The sequence below is a fragment of the Rhinolophus hipposideros genome, assembly GCF_964194185.1.
Source record: "Rhinolophus hipposideros genome assembly, chromosome: 24".
Taxonomy (NCBI): Eukaryota; Metazoa; Chordata; class Mammalia; order Chiroptera; family Rhinolophidae; genus Rhinolophus; species Rhinolophus hipposideros.
The window spans coordinates 17,032,554-17,050,182 of record NC_138070.1 but is presented as its reverse complement, the minus strand read 5'-3'; positions in this window follow the sequence as shown (position 1 = coordinate 17,050,182).

The following is a 17,629-nucleotide window of genomic DNA, read 5'->3' as shown; positions in this document are numbered from 1 at the left end:
TCTATGAGTTTTTGTTTCTCATTTGTTTGTCTTGTTCTTTTGTTGTTTTTGGTTTATATACCACATATCAGTGAAATCATAGGGTTCTCTGCTTCTTCTGTCTGACTTATTTCGCTTAGCATTATACTCTCAAGATCCATACATGTTGTCAGAAATGTTCCTATATCATCTTTTCTTACCGCCGATGTTCTGAACATTTCATATCAGTGTTCATTAACTTATTAATACCTTAATTTGTGTATAGGGTTTGTTGTAGGGAAATGTAAGTTGCTTCTTCTGCAGGATGTATTAGTATTTGCCTCAAAGTGCTATACAGGGTCTCTCTCTCTCTCTCTCTCTCTCTCTCTCTCTCTCTCTCTCTCTCTCTCTCTCTCCCTCTCCCTTCCTTCCGGCCTTCTCTATCTTAGAAGCAGGAACAATGCCTCCTAGGCGGGAACCAGAGAGGTACACATGATCAGTGTGGGCTGGCAAAACCCTTTGAGCAGGCTGGTAACTCTCCTGCTATCTGCAAGGCTGGCTTTGGGAGCCTCTCTCTGTCCCACCTGGGAACTGCCTCCCTCTGCTGTACTCAGAGGGCCTGGGGAGATGCCTGAAGCTCTCTATTTGGCCCCCATTCTTTCCCCAAGTGTTTCATTCTGTCCCCAGGTTCACATTGCAATTTTAAATTTAGCAACATGCAAAGCCTTGTGTAACCCTGGCTGATTTATCTTTCCAAACCTGGCTCCTGTGTGGGATCTGGGGAGTTCTCAGAACCTTTATGGAAAGGATAGAATTGGAATGAATCAGGAGGGGGCATCAGAGGGGACAAGAGACTCTTAGGTCCCCCTCAGACTCCCTATGAACACAATCATTTCTTATTGTTCCTTTCTATCCAAGAGCCTCTGGGCCACCTGGCTACTTGCCTCCCTTTCAGTAAGACGAGGCTGGTGCCAGGACCGGAGCACTTAGCTAGAAGTCATAAGACGCGGGTTTGAGTCCTGTGTGACTTCAGAGTCTCTCTGCAACCTGCTCAAGACCCTTTGGCTCTATGGACCTCAATTTCCCCACCTATCCAATGGGCTTTTAGTTCCTTCCCTGGTTGTCCTTGAGGGTAGTATGAAGAGGAAATGGATGGGAGATATCTGTGATCTGTCATTAACTATCTTCTTTTGAGTTTCCCCTAAGCCCTTGCTCTAGAAATCTTTGTTGATTTTTCTGTTGCTGCTAAAGGGAGTATGGAGTGGTGGCAAGGGTCTCTGAGGGGTCTTTTTGTCCCTGCAGAGCCTGGCACACAGAGGATACCATGCAAGGGGTGGTCGAATGATGAAACTTTCCAGGGTGATAATTTGTGGAATGTGGCCTGCCCAAGGTCACACAGTCAGTGAGAGCCAGCTGGTAGCTGTTCTCTCTGCTGTGAGGACATGGACCCTGGGAGTGACACTAGCCACCCTTGTGCAAGCCCTGGGTATGCCTATCCAGGAGGAGGAGGGTAAGGGATTAGCACTCAGGGGCACATGGCCACTTGAGGAGGCCGCCTGCTCCCTGGGAGCCAGCTGGTCTCAGGGGGGAAAGGGGGAAGAACCTGACACCACCGGACACTTGGTCCTGTCACTCCCAGGGGATTTGGTGAGCTTCTGGGGAACCGAGTCGGGTACATGCTGTGCTAGGTGGCCGGGAGGTGGGGGAGTTGGTACATTCTTTGTGAGTCCAACACAGGGCCAGGCACATAGTAGGTACTGCATACCTATTTTTGTATGAATAAATAAATAGAAAAACTCTTGATCTCCTCACCTAAAATCTCAACCAGTCTTCCTCGGTTCAATATATGTTCCCACAATGATCTCAAAACCTAAATGCAGGAACCTGGGAGTTACCTTTGCTTCCTCCCGTTGACTCACTCTCCACATGCCACCCTTCTCCATGACATGACAATTCTACCACCAAATGCATTCAAACCACCTTCTGCTCTTTCTCTCACTCCCACCATCTTCTTCTCCACCAGGAGCAATGGTGATCCTGGAAAAGTGTAAATGGTTGTGTTCTCTGTACAAAACCGGTGGCTTTTAAAAGCAAATGTAGACTCTGCCTGTAATGGCCTGTTCCTCTCCTTATTCACAAGGCCTCAGTCCCATTGCGCTCACTTCTGCTCCTTAAACATGCCAAGTTCACCGAGGTTCCCACTTCAGGCCATTGCATAAGCTGTTCATTCATCTTTACGTTCTTGAAGCTGGTTTCTTCTCGTCTGGTAGGTCTCACCAGTATTTGAAGCTATGTTCTTATCTCCATATGGTTTTTTTCTTGTAGCCATTATCTTGACATTAAGTTATAGGGACTTGTATGGGACAGGATTAGGATGAAGAGGGTGGAAGATAGTGGAATGATTTGGAAGGAAAGAGGCATCCTTTACTAGAATGGGTTGTTTGCCATGTAGTCATTCATTACTATCTTCCCTATCTCCTTCCCTGCCATTTATCCATCCATCCATCCATCCATCCATCCATCCATCCATCCATCCATCCACCAACCCAGTTAGTTACCCATCCACCCTTGTCCATTCATCCATCCATCCAACATCCATCTGTCCTCCTGCCCATCCGTTTACCTGTTCACCCATCTACCTGTCTGTCCACCCATCCTCCCATCCATCAATTCATCCTCCATCCATCCATCCATCCATCCATCCATCCATCCATCCATCCATCCACCCATTCATCTACCATCTATCCATCCTTCCGGCCATCCATCCATCCATCCATCCAATCTTTATTAAGCTCTTTTTACTGAGCCAGCCGAGATATAGAATCTTGCTGTATGTCAGTTCTCTTTTCTTTGGAATGGGTTATAGGACTGCTGTGAGGATCACACAAGATGATATGCATGATTCCTCAGGTGTGCCTGGCACAGAGGAAGGGCTCAGCTAACCTTTCTCTCAGAAGCATTGGCTTCAACACCTGGATTTAGAAAACAGGCAAATACCCTTTTTGTAGACCGCATGCTTCTAGGCCTTCTATCTCCTCTTCTCTCAGCAACTTTATTTCTAGAGGATTCAGTCACATCATACTATGCCCACTGAAGGAGAGGGAGGTGCTGTTGCCCAGGTGACCCATAGCCAGCAGGGTAGGGGTGGGCATAAGGGCAGCCTGTCCCCTCCCCCTGGTGAAGGACAGGGAGGGAGGGCTCATGACGGGCCAGGCTGTGTGTGGATGTGGGGGCCTCTTTCTTTCTCTGGATCTCTTCACCATTCTCTCTCCTGTCTCTTCCCCTTACTCCCTTCTCTCTTCTCTTTCTTTCCCTTCAGTTTCTTCTCTGTCTTCCCACCTCCCACTCTCTGTCTTTCTCTGTCTCTCTCCTTTTCCTCATCCTTTTCCTCCATCCTTGTGTCCCTCTCCTTCCCCCTTCCCATCTCCCTCTCCATCTCCTGACCTTCTCTTTCCCTCCTTTCCTCTCCCTCTCTCAGCATCAGAAGACCTGCTTCTTCAGTCTTGGTCCTGGCTGCCTCCTAAAGTCACACCATACAGACACCTTCTTAGAATCTTGGAACAGCGTATCACATCCGAGCTACAGACCACCTTAGGAACAGAGAACAATGGCATCAGAGAACCACAGAGTCAAGAATCCTAGGACCTACCACCCTAGAACCCCGGAATCAGGGTTCATTGAATCTTGGACAATAGAATGTCGGGATCGTAGGATTCTAGAATCACAGAGAAAGGACTACTTGGGGCTAGCTCCACAAATTTTCAATACCCCAGTGTTATATCGCCGCCACCTCCATTTAATAAGTATTTTTTGAGCACCTACTATGTGCTAAGCACTTTCCTAAGCCACTTGGGATAAATCCATGCCCTCTAGACTTCAACCCAAGGAGGAGAGGAAGACACATGTGACAGGTTAGGAAGTAGGTGCTGTGGATTTGGAGCATAACTCAGTGCCGCCTGTATTATTTACTTAATGATTTTCTTTACGGTGACTCTCTTTAAACACACGAATATATTTTTAAAAGGAAGCTTTGTATGGTTGAAAATAATGGGAATCAATATCAGTGGCCAGCAACAGAAGGTGACTTCAAAAATAAACACAATGGAAATAAAATGCTGGCATGAGAAACCTGACTTCACGCTGGCTGTTCCTTACCTCTTCTCTGAGACCTCAGGAGCTCTGTACCCCCTTTGCCGTGAAGGGGAATTGGCAGGTGTTGGGGCTGCCGAAGACAGGTAGTTGTAAGGATATAAAGAGGATGGAAAAGGAAAAGATATGACTTAAACATCCCCTCCATGTATTGCTGAAATCCTCACGCCTGGCCTCAGCCCGCCTCTCCAGGGCCCTAATTAGTTGTGTGACATCAGGCACATCATCTAACCTCCCTAAGCCTAGTTTGCCCATTTGAGAACACAAGCATGATGAACGTACTTTCCTCCTGGGGCTGTTCTAGAGATTAATTAATGTAAGTGATTAAGGTGCATTGAAGGCTTAGAAGGGCTAGTAATTCCTCCCAACCTCCACGTCCAGGCCCATTTGGACAGCTGTTCCAGGCTGCTTGGGGGAGGTCCCCAGGCTTAGCCCCTCTGGGCCACTCACATCCCTGGCACTTTTCCTTTCCCTTCCTGATCAACTTGGCCCAGGTAGGATCTGCTCAGGAAGCTTCCTCTGGGCTTAGCCCTCTGGGGCAGCAGCTTGGGGCAATTTATGGGCCAGTGGTTCCCTCCTCCCTGATTACTCCCAGCAGTTTGGCTTTCACCCACCACCGGCTGTATTTCATGCCCATTGAGATTTAGGGTCCCACCTTCTTCCTTTAGGAAAATCGGACTGAGGGGCATTTTAACACAGTGTTATCAGCTATATCACACTCACTTTAATTGTCGGGGGAATTACACGTGGGGTTGGACCGGTGCTCAGAATAGGCCATAAACTCCCTATGTCTTTATTCCCTGCAAGACGGGGCTGAGGGTCGTGCAGACCTCGGGGAGGCTGTGGGTTCAGATAGCTTTGAGTACCCATGTCTAAACTTTGCAAAGGATCCTGGGACTTATCCAGGTGTGAGTCATTCATTCATTCATTCATTCATTCATTCATTCATTCATTCAACAGGTCTTTAACCAGTGCCTGCCCCGGGGACAGCTATGAACAGAACATGGTTCCTGCACTCCTGCAGCTCACGTGTGCAATAGGCTTTGTTTCAGGAAGCCAAGGATTCCCTGAGACCCTGAGGAGGCACCTGACCCAGCCTGGGAAGTCCAGGAAGGCTTCCTGGTGGTGGTGGTGGTGATGGTGGTGGTGGTGGTGGTGGTAGAATATATAAGCTAAGTTACTGAAGGAGAAGGAGGAGCTATCTAGGGTTGATGACTGGGAGTTGGAAGGAGTGGGGAAGCGAAGAAGAAGTGGAGGGAACAGCATATGCAAAAGACCAGCGTGGGGAGAGTGAGGCGGGCACTTGAGGAACTGGCTGGAGCAGAGTGTGAGTGGGAGACTGTGGGAGACGACACTGGGGAGCAGGAGGCGGGGCTTCTGGCTGAGGCACGGAATGTGTCGTGAGGGCCTTGGGGGCCCTGGAGGCAGGGCCAGGAGAGGGGCCCCGTCGGCTGTGAGGAGGTTTGGAGGGGTCAGAATGGCCATAGGCAGACGAGCAAGGAGGCTTCTGCAGGGTCTACGAGAGAAGGGGTTTGCGCCTGGAGTTTGTGGGGTAGAATTCACAAAGCTTGGTCATGGGGGCAGAAGGGGTCTGGCTTGGCAGGTGTAGGTAGAGAAGGGCACCTTGACATCAGGTCATCAGGGTAGCATGTGGCATGGGAGAGATCACGATGGGAAAGAACATAATTGTTCTGGGCCCACTCTCACCGACTTTGTATTTCTTGGGCTACCCTGACTCAGAGATGAAAAGGCTCTTGTATCAGATGGCTGGTCGCCATGGCCCACATGGACCTCGTGTCCTATCTTATTTCTCAGCCAGCCAGGAACGAGTGCTGCTCTTGCAACCCAGACTCCCCCGACCCCAGCTCTAGGGATGGTGTTGGGTACATGGGAGCCCTGGAGCCCTGGGATGGGCAGCAGGTCCTCAGGAGCAGAGGTGATAGAGGGGGTGGTCTTTCTCCATCCTCTCAGGCTACTCTTCTGATTTCGTCTGGGGTCTGTGGTGTTTCATTGTGTTTCTCTATGAAATGCTTATTTGCTCCCTCTCACGCATCTTTTCTTCCCTCCCTCCCTGTCTTCCCTCCTTCCATTCAAGACATACGAGATCTGACAATTAAGTTCACGAACTTGTTGCAACGCTATTGCTAACTATTTTGATGTCAGAGGGATTATTCGTGATGAATTTGTACCAACTGGACAAACAGTTAACTAAGTTTACTATTTGGAAGTGCTGAAAAGGCTGCATAGAAAAGTCAGACGACCTGAACTTTTCACCAACAATTCATGGCTCTTGCATCGCGACAATGCACCAGCTCCCATGGCACTGTCTGTGAGGGAGTTTTTAGCCAGTAAATAAATCACTGTATTAGGACACCCTCCCTACTCACCTGATCAGGCCCCCAGTGACTTCTTTCTTTACCTGAAGATAAAGGAAATATTGAAAGGAAGACATTTGGATGACATTCAGGGCATCAAGGGTAATATGACAACACCTCGGATGGCCATTCCAGAAAAAGAGTTCCAATATTGCTTTGAAGGGTGGACGAGGCACTGGCATCGGTGCATAGCTTCCCAAGGGGAGTCCTTCGAAGGTGACCGTAGTGATATTCAGCAGTGAGGTGTGTAGCACTTTTTCTAAGAGTTCACGAACTTAATCGTCCGACCTCGTATTTATTGAGAGTCCATCAAGTTCCAGGCACTGTTCTATGCACTGGGGATACAGCAGAGAACTAATCAGGCCGTGACCCCTGACCTCACAGAGTTTGCCTTCTGGTAGAAGGAGGACCGAAGACAAATCCGATGGGTTCACATAGATAACATGTCAGCTGAGATAAAACAAAGCAGAGAAGGCGGACAGAGCATCGGGTGGCCCGATCCCCGCGCAGAATCGTGGTCCTGAAGCGATTCCTCTCACGCCCGAGCCTGGTCTTCACTCCCAGTACCTATGTGCGTCTCTGGATAGTATACAGCTTGGCTTGGCACGTGCTAAAATTTTCTATAAATGCAGGCATCCCATATGCATTGTCCGTGATTGCTTTCTTGGCTGACCATCCTCGTTTGAGACTGATCCTTGTTGATACGTGACGCTCCAGTTGCCACACTGTCACTGCGATAGACTATTCCGCGGTATGAATATGTCACTACTCATTGAGTCAGCCACCTGGTGATGGACATTTAGGTTGTTTCCAATTTTTTTTTCCCCCTCTTACCACCCAAGCTGGAGGAACTTTCTTGTACCAGGCGACAGACACCCTTGGCCTGTAATGTTCCCTAGAAGAAACGCACCTGGCGACAGAAAGCCAATAATATCCATCAAACTGCTCAAACATGTACCGCACAATGATAAGGATGAGGGTGATTAAAAAAAAAAAAAAAAAAGCTCCCGGATCCCAAGGGCTTACTTCATCCAGGGCTGTTCCCAGCACAGCCAAGCCCATCCTCATATGTTAGGAGGCAGATCCCAGCATTGATCTCATGCCACAGAAACCAGAGAGGCTAAGCAGCTTCCCCAAGGCCACCCAGCTGAATGCAAACCCAGACACTCTGAGCTTAACCACTGCCCGGCCCCGCCGGTCCGCCTGCCGGCATCATTCATTTCCGTCCTGCGTGGCCTCGGAGTCATATCCCTCAAACACCCCCGGCTTGGTCCTAACTCTGAGCTTTCCCACCAGCTGTTCCCTCTGATCAGAATGCAATTCCAGTCTCATCTCCAATGATGCCTCTCAGAACACTTCTGGGATCCTTTACTTTTTCCCCCTCCCAGTATTCAGTACAAGTATCGTTAACCAGTCACTTGAGTGATGGTTTAAAGTCTGTGAGCTCCATTGGGGCAGGTCCTCGGTCCTGTTCATCTCCTTAGTGCTTAGCACGGCAGTGGCACATAGTAGGTACTCACTAAGCCATGCTTCAGTAGAGCATGCCAAGCCCTGGGCTGAGTGCTTCACAGATATGATCTCATTTCCTCGTCACAATGATCTCTTGACGTGGGGATGGGGTTGGTCTTCATTTCCTACATGAGGAGAAGGCGGTGGCTCGGAGGCATTAGGTAACTTGTCCAGGGTCACTCGTCAAGGGCAAGCAGAGGGGGCATTTGAAACCAGGTCTGCCCGACTAATGTCAACACTGTCTTCACGTGTGTCTCCCTAGACACTTGAACACCACAAAATTCACACGTCTGAGTTCAGAGATGACATCTTCATTTCACATAAAGGGAAACGGAGGCCCAGAGAGCAACCAAGACTTGACTAGAATCACATAGAGGGTTGGCAGCAGGCAAAGCCAAGTTCCCATATCTCCTGGGCTCCTAGACCCCTGCCCACCCTTCTCCGGGCTCCACTGCCATCAGAATGAGAGTGACATGTGTCACAGCTCTCTCTCCGCACTGGAGGCCACTGGCCGGGCACATGGCCCAGAAGGTAAGCTTGGCACAAGAGTGCGAGAGGCATGGATCAGAGGTGTGTCTGTTACTGCTGCTGGACGCTCAAGGTGGCTCCATTATTCAGGTCACCAGTCTGGAGCCACCAGTGGGGGAGGGACAGTCCGCTGCAGCCGGACGGTCAGCTGGCCTGGCCGCGGGGGGCTGCAGGGCCCTGGGAGCTGTCACCGCTGACTGATGGATGGGGACAGCTTCCAGTCGCCGGTCATCCCTGCCACGAGCCCCGTGGCCATCTCTGCGGCCGCCCACGCTGGCCTCCCGCCCGGTGCCTTGCTTTGAAGGTCCACAAGGCCTTTTGTTCCCGCAGCAGGGGCTGGGCAGGCAGCATTGAGGGGCCCCTCTCAGAGGAAGGAGCTGCCTGCTGGGGCTTCCCTCTGCCCTCCACCCCCACTGCTTTCCTCTAATTACCTGTGGGCAGGAGGGGCCAGGCAAGGGGTCCAGCTGAGCTGCTAGGAATCTGCTCAAAGTAGGGGGGTGGTAATGTCAGAAAAAGCCTTGAATTCTAGCCCCCAGATCACAGATGGGAAATGAGGCCCAGAGAGAGCAACAGTCTTGTTCGAGGTCACACAGCAAATTAAAGGTAGGGCTTGGGGGAACCCAGGGGCATTTAGATTTCCCAGGGTAAGGGGCAGGAAGGAAATTGGCACCTAATATGTTCTGAACACCAATTATGTGTCAGGCACTTGAATTAAACAGACCTGTTTCAGGTGAGCCTTGCTTCCCAGCTCTGTGTCTTCAGACAAGTTAATTCCCTTCTCGGAGCTCCAGTTTCTTCACCTATGAAATACATGTATTTATTGAGTACCTACTATTGAGTACCTACTACCACACAGAGACATAAACTAGACACAGTTTCTACTCTCCAGGAGCTCCCTCTGCCAAGTAAGGGAACAGATGAGTCAGTAAAAAGTCTGGCACACGAGATAAGTGCTATGGTGGGAGAGCAGAGGCAGCGGTGGAATCTCCGGGGGGAGGGTGGGCAAGGAGGGCTCCACGGAGGGCACCATGCAGGAAGATTTTGTCCTGAGAGTAACGGGGAACCATGCATGCATGATTCCAAGAGTTGGAGATACTCTCCCCAGGTTTGAGGAACGGAGGCAGAAGCAGGGGGGAGCAAGGGGTCTCCTGGGAAGGTCCAGGTGAGAGGTGACCAGCACTGGGCCCAGTCCCTACACCTTCACACAGAATGAGCTCCAAGCCAGGGAGCTGCAGATACTCTGCAGCTGCAGTTGGGTGGTTCCTCAAAAAGCTAAACACAAAGTTACCCTACGCCTCAGCAATTCCACTCCCAGGTATGTATCCAAAGGAATTGTAAATAGAAACTCGGAAAGACATTTGTGCATCAGTGTTCATAGCCGAACTAGTCACAGAAGCCAAATGCTGGAAACAGCACAAGTGCCCATCACAGACGAATGGATAAATGAAACGGGGTCTATTCATATCATGGAATATTATCCAGCCATAAAAAGGAATGACATACTGATGCTATAACATGGATGAGCCTCGAAAACATTATGTGAAAGCAGCCAGACCCCCGAAGGACCATTATTGTATGGCTCCATTTATATGAAGTATTTGGAATCAGCAAATTCATAACGATAGAAAGGAGAACAGAGGTTACCAGGGGCTGGGGGCAGGGAAGCATGGGGAGTCATTGCTTCTCGGTGCAGAATTTCTGTTTGGGGTGATGAAAAAGTACTGGAAAGAGACGCAGAGGTGAGGGTTGCACGACCCTATGACATCACGAATGTACTTATTGCTACTGAATTGTCCCCTTTAAATGTTTAAAACGGCAAATTTTATGTTATGTATATTTTACCACCATTTAAAAATTTAATCATATAACATACCGAAACCCCACAGAATTTACACTTTAAGTGGATGAATTATGTGAATTATATTGCAACACAGCTGTTAAAAACAAAACAAACCCAAACGGGTGGGAGCCATGTTGGGTTGTGCTCATGCCCCCAGTGAATTGGGAAGAAGGGGAAGTCGCCTTTGGGGAGTGAAAGGTCACAGTGTTCCCAATATGGCAAACGATGGCCAGCCATCCCTGTGGATGTATAATTTCCCCAGAGCCTTTGAGACATTGCAGCCGTGCTAATGCTTACTCACTGTGTGCCCTTTGGCAAGTCGCATACCTCTCTGGGCCTCAGTTACCTCATCTGTTCATCTTCATTTGCTAAGGGCTGACTGTGTGCTGAGCACAGGGTCAGATACTTGCTCAGAATTGTCTCTTTCAGTCCTCACCATATTCCAGAGGTGTACCCGGAGGCCCAGAGATGGGGAGAGCCTTGCCCTGGCTTCCCAGGGTAGCAGTGGCTGAGACAGCCTCAGAACCCCATCTGGGCCCGGCCCAGATTTTTGCCTCAGCCCCCCTCTCATTGGCCCCCAACACTCCCTGACCAGCTTCCCTTCCTCCCCTGTTTGTCCATTTGGAGCCAGTCACGGATTTTGTTCCTCCTGCAAATGATCTCCATGTGTCAGGGATTGGGTTTCCCCTTGTCTGGCCCTGTCCCCCTGGGGACCCTGGGCCCCCCACGGTCTGATGCGGCGGGTGGGGCCTCCCTAGCAGCTCCATTGCTCATTTTGACCAGGGATGGGGTCCAGGCAGGATGGGGCCTGGGCATCTGGTTTAACCATCAGAGCAGGGGCTTGTTTCGGTTTCAGTGACCCATGGGGCCCCCAAGAGAGGGAGAGGGAGCGGACTGGCAAATGGGGGCTGTGAGGCAGCAGGGGGGTGGGGAGAGCTGGAACTGAGCAAACAAATACCAGAGCGTTAATGGGGGATCTGTGGCAGAGAAAACACACACACACACACACACACACACACACACACACACACACACACACACACGCATGATGAAAAGCCACCTTTCACACACCTATCTGCAGACCTTCATGCATCCTTAGTTCTAGCCATCCAAATAGTTTGCTATTTTCCACGCGTGCTCCGTGCTATCCGACTTCTTGCCTAGGCTGGTTCCTCCACTCTGGGACATTCCTGCAAATGTCAATCCTGCCATTTCCAATGCCCAGTCTTATAGGGACTCTTCCCTGACTCCCACCTCCCCCACCAGGTGTAGTACCCTGTCCCTCCTCAGTCCTGTGAGCTTCTGCGAGCTGGTAGAGGCAGCAGGACCCTCTGCTGGGCCAGTGCTCCCGGGCCAGTCCTCTCACCTTCCCCCAGTTTCCAGTGCCTCACCTGTAAAAACGCAGCTCTACACCTCCTGCCTCATTGGGTTCTCGTGACAACCCTACTATGATTGTCCAAATTCTGAGGATAAGAAGAGTTCGGAAAGGTTTAGTAATTGGCCCAGGGTCACCCAGCTGGTCAACAGGAGCCTGGATTAAACTCCAGCACCTGTGTTTCCCCCACTTCTGTTGTTGAGCATGGCCAGCCCAGGAGTCAGAGGGGCCTGTGCCTACTGCCGCTCGGCTCTGCCAGCTGGGCCCTCACTGCTTCTCGGCTCCCCTTTGATTGTCATTCTGACAGTGGCCCATGGTTTACAAGGGCCCACTTCATCCCTGCTCAGTGGGTGGAGTAAAGGGGGGGGACTTGGGCATCTTTCAGCTCTTCTGGGCCTTAGCTTCCTCATCTGCAGGCCGGGCAGTGTATTCCTTCTCTCCTGACCTTCCACATTGTGAGGGAGAAGTGCTCCCACTTCTCAGAAGGGGAAACTGAGGCTCAAAAAGGCTATTGGCCTTTCTAAGGATCCATAGCCGGGCCAACGCAGGGCTGAGATTCGAACCCAGGCTTTTGGATTTGTCTGTCAACCCTAGACTGCCTGCTTCCACTCAGCAGGTATGAACCAAGCCCCAGGGGGATGTGCATATTGCTATCCTAGCTTGGGGTGGGGGGAATTACAGCAGGCATTAGGGCTGGCGGCGGGGGAGGGCGGCTCTGGGGAGGTGGTCTGGGTAGGAAAAGGCTCACTAGGGACTCGGGTGTCCATGCACCCACTGCCCAACTCCCAAGGGGTGTGGCAGCTCTAGTCCATCTATCAAATGGGGTACTATGAGCACGTGCTTTGTAGGTGCTCATGAGGATGAGAATGAATTGATGGTAAAGCACCTCCACGCTGAGATCTATGTACGTGTTGGCTATTACTAAGGATATTAATCATCAGCTTGGTATGGCGTGGATTAGGCACTGAGGCTGCTTTCCAGCAAAAATCTGGTTCGTAGTCATGAAGACTTGGGATTGAGTCAGGCTAGGACCCTGACTTCCCCAAGCCTCAGTTTCTGCATCTGTGAAATGAGACAATATCCTTAGCATCGCCATTCTTTTGCGACCAGAGAGTCTCAAGCTATTCCGAGCCACCAGATGACAGGTCTGACCACAGCTCACACGGCCCCCTATACCTCCAGTCCAGGGCCCAGTGGTTCCAGATTCTCTGGGGTAGGTGGTGGGTGGGATTAGATTTAGCACCTGGGTTCTCTATGACAGGGATAGCCAGGGCCAGCTTGACCCCCCATCCGGACTGAAAATACCCATGCAAATTCCCCGGGCCTCCCGGGGACACACCAGAGGCTAAAATAAGGCCTGAAGTCAGCAGGAGTCTGCCCCTGGCTGCCACCGGATTCAGCCAGCCCCTTAGGAGCACGACGCTCCTAGCATAGCCGGATTCTGAAAGGACAGTCGGCAAGTGGGTGCCAGGCTGAGCCATATCCAACCTCCCAGGGGTTTTAGGATACGGATTCCCTGCTCTGACTGACCCTGAGAGGCAGTCAATGGCTTGAGGTAGGGCCTGGAAATCTGTTTTTTACAAAGTTCCCAGCTGATTCTGCTGCCAGCTAGCACTGGGTGTCTACCTTCTGCTACCCTTGACACTGATTTGCACTTGTTTATTCACACTTCTGTCTCCTTTGCAGGAACAGTGGGGGCCTCAGAGGGCAGGGCTGGGTCTGAGTTGCCTGTCGGAGTGAATGCTGGGTGGAATGAATGAGCGAATGAATGGATATCCAGCTCACTGGAGAATTCTGGACTTTCCTTGCCCCTGACAGCAAGGAAAACTTTGGGACTGATATTCTCCTTGAGATGTACGCTCAGCTGAGAGGCACGAGGAGGCATTTTCTAGATTGCCTCCTCTAGGCAGTCTTCCCTGATGCCTTCCCCATGACCCCTGGGCTTCCCTCACCCATCTCATGTCATTCCTTTGTTTGTCTCTGTCTCCCCAGCGCCCCCCCCCAAGCCTGACACAAAGTAGTCATTAGTAACTATTGAATAACTAAACAGATGAATGAATGAAGGACCCACATGACTGAATCTCTCCCTGGCTTTTCCTTCCAATGGTAGGAAATCTTGGAAAAGGCCGCCCTTCTCTTGCCACGCCCCCGGCCCCCCTTTTTCTTCGCTTCAGTCCTATATCATTTTTTTGAGTTCTTGGCATTTTTCCCGCCCCCAAGCCTTTGCATGTGCTGTCCCTCCCACCTAAAACTCCCTCCCCTCTAGCTAATACCTCCTCCGCCCGCTCTTTCACATCTTGGTTTCATTGCCTCATCTGTGAGAGTCCTTGATTGTCCCTCAGATCCCATGTTCTAATTGGAGCTGCTGTCTTCCTGCTTGAGATTTAGTTCATGGCTTCCCGTTGCCACAGACAAGCACTGGGCCTCAGTTGTCCCAATCTCTGCAGTGGGCACTGATGACAGACGGGTCTGAATGTTGGGGACTTGTCCCTGCTCTGGCTGTCCTGATCCCTAGCCCAGACTCTAAGGCCTGATGACATCTACATCACTAATCTGGAGATCAGCAGGCCAGCCAGCTAGGGGGCTGTTATCTGGCTCAGAGCAGGTGGAGGGCCCGCGAGCTCAGGGCCTGCCGGCCGCCTGGTTTATATTTTTAACACCCGGCTCTCGGGCGGTGACAAGGTGTCTGCTAAGTGAGGTAATAGGCAATTGAGTGGGTTCCGCTTTGCCGAGGGCCCTCATAAATCACATCTGTCAGGGGCCTGTGTCACGGTCCAGGGCAGCGGCCGTGCGTCGGCAATTAGCCAGCCAGCACCCGGTGGCTGGACTGCAGCCCATTCACCCAACACTACGGCCTTGGCAGGGCCCAGGGGGGCTTTGGCCCCACCTCTCTCTCTCTGTTATCCCAGCCCACCTGGGCTTTGCCTCAGACAGACGCGGAGGGGCTGACACTGTGTAGGATCTGCTCTCAGGATGGCGACAGCCTCTCTGCTCAGGACGCCGTGGGGTGACCTCCCCAAGTGTCTTCCTCTCTCTGGGCCTCAGTTACATCATCTGTAAAGTGGGTGAGATAATTCCTACCGGAAGACTAATGGGTAGAAGTGACAAGGGGGCTGATGTATCTTAACAAAGGGGACATTTCATTCTATGAGCGATAATAATAATAATGATGAATGATAACGAATACTTTGATGGCAGTGATTCTGTACTAGGTACCATTCCTCTCCACCCCACCCTTCCCTGGTTCCCAAACTTCATTTATTCAGGGGGGAGAGTAGGAAGGATGAACAGCAGCTCAGTGTTAATGGCAACTATTAGGGCAGAAGAATGCTCCTGTAATCACCAAAAGTCCTGTGCAGTAGACACCCCCATTTTACAGATGGGAAAACCGAGGTACTGCTAGATTAAACATAGCTGGTATGAGAGGCAAATCTTGAACCCAAGAAGTCTGGCTTCCTAGTCCATGTACCTCTCCTTTGTGGCTCACCTGGCCCAAAGTGCACCCTGCTGCTTTGGGAGAGAATGAGCCCCCCCATCTGGTGAGGAGTGTAAGCAGCAACTGGGCAGATCTCCCATTGGATATGGGGAGTAGGGGTGAATGCTGTGTCAGATGGGAGAGTGGGATGGACCCTCTCTGGGCTCTAAGCTGTTAGGGGTAGTGGTGCTGACAGGGAAACTGGGGCCAGAGAGGGGACGAACTTGCCCGAGGTCACAGCCAGTTGGTAGCAGGTGTGAGACTTAAAGCCTGCTGGAGTCTTTGGGTTGCATTCGATTTGATTCTAGCGCTGGGCACCCGACGTATAAAATTCAGCCCCCAAAGGCACCAGCCCTTCAGAGAACCTAAGTTCTTTCCTGTCTGCAAGGCAGCGTTCTCCTCAAGACCTGGTTTTAGTCAGTCCTGGCATCCCTACTTGGCAGTTCAGCCCTGGGCCCTGGCTTCTCCCAGACTCACTGTGCTCATCTGTAAAATGGGCTCTTGTCAGTAACTGCCCCACAAGACTGTGAGGACACAAGGAGACAGGTGGTGAGGGTTCATGCTCAGGCAGAGCTCTAGGTGGTGTCACTATAGGTGATTTTTATTTTATTCTTTGTATATCACTTCGTTTTTCCAAATTTGTATTTTACCAGGCCTGGGGCAGGGAGGCTTCCACTGTAGGTAGCTGAGCCTGAGACCTGCCCGGGGTGGGTCCTCTTGGGCCTGGTCTCCAAGGCAGGAATCAAAGTCCTGAGGTCCTTTCTTAGAAACACATGTTCACTCAGAGGGAGAAAAAAGTGACACACACACACACACACACACACACACAGAGAAACACGCACACAATCTCATACACGGTAACACACACTTTGCATACTCACACACTCACACACTCTTTCTCACTCACATTCTTTCACACACATGCACACACTTCCTTGCAGACCCACTCCCACGAGCTCAGAAACACAGATCCCACTCCACACCCATTCTGGAGAGTTCTTCACACTGCTGCGTGCTCCACATGAGGGAGTCAGAAGAATCCAGACCCAGAGACATGCCCGCCCATGGGCAATGTACCCCTGAACCCCACACAGCGGCACACATAGCCTTACACCCCAACCCCCACACAGGCACGAGGCCCCTGTCAGTCTCCACACCTCACTCCCTCCATGCCACCCTCTTCAGTTCCAAAGCTTCCATCCCTGCTTCCTGGGGAGGCAGGGATTGGATGGGGGGATCAGACAGCAAACAAGGTAAAGTGGAGATTCTGGCCCCATTCTGGCCTCCTCACGTCCCCAGATGGGACTCCTGTGGCTTCCCGCCAGCCCCCTTCCTGTCCTCCCTGCTAGCCTGACCAACCTTTGTGATGGGGAAGAGAGCCTGGGGAAGCCCCAGGAGAACATTCTTCAAAGAAAGCTCATGGCCCCTCCTCTGCCCAGCTGTATTCAGAGTCTCTGGAGTGGCTGCCCCTGGGGGTCCGGACCTGGTCAGAATAGAGACCAGAGGGGGCCTCTGGGTGGTTTGGAAAGATGAAAGATGCTCTAATTGGGGGGGACTTGGACCCCAGCAGGGCAGTATTTTCTGAATATTTCTGCCTCTTTTGGGGGACCAAACACAAAGTCCAGCCTCCAGGCTCATGCGGGGCCCACCAGGTGCACATGCCTCTGTCTCACCGGACTCCATCCATCCACCAGCGGGCAGCCCTGGGTGGGGGTGGGGCCCAGGGCCCTGGAGACTGCCATCTGCATGGCCATCTTGGCTGCCTCGCCTCTCTGGGGGTCACCAGGGGCCAGGATCGATGCTGGGCCCAGCTGCCCAGCGGCGCCCCATTAAGAGCCCGGCCTGGCCTGGGTCTAATTGATTACACTGGGGCGTCTGCATGGGCCCAGGTGGCAGGGCCTGGGCAGCCTCTGGCTCCCTCAAGGCACAGCCAGGCTGGGGACAGGGGAGTGGGAAAGAAAGAAGTCACGGGGTGGGGGCGTCTGTGAGCCCCAATTAAGCCACGAGTGGTGCAGCCTGGGCTGCTCCTAATTTGGTTTGGGATAATGAGCTAGGGAAATTAACTCCTGTCTGACTAAAGTTTAAACCCCATCTGGACTGGGCCCTGGGAATAGTCTCTTCAGTCCCTGCCCTGTGGATTGGGAAGGGGGTGTGGAGGCTGGCGGTAAAGCAGGATCCTCTGATGGGCACAGCATTATGCAGTGTGCAAACACTTTCTCCTTTGTGCTATCTAGGGCATTTGCTTGGGGAGTTGGGGTGGGGGTAGGTTTACCATGACAGCTCCATTTTACAGGTGGACAAACTGAGGCCCAGGGAGGCGAAATGAAGAAATCCCAGTTGACTCCTGGCTGAATCTACAACTTGGACCCAGATCTTTGCTTATAGGTGTTTCTTTTTCTCCCTGAGATAGGTTTGGGCTT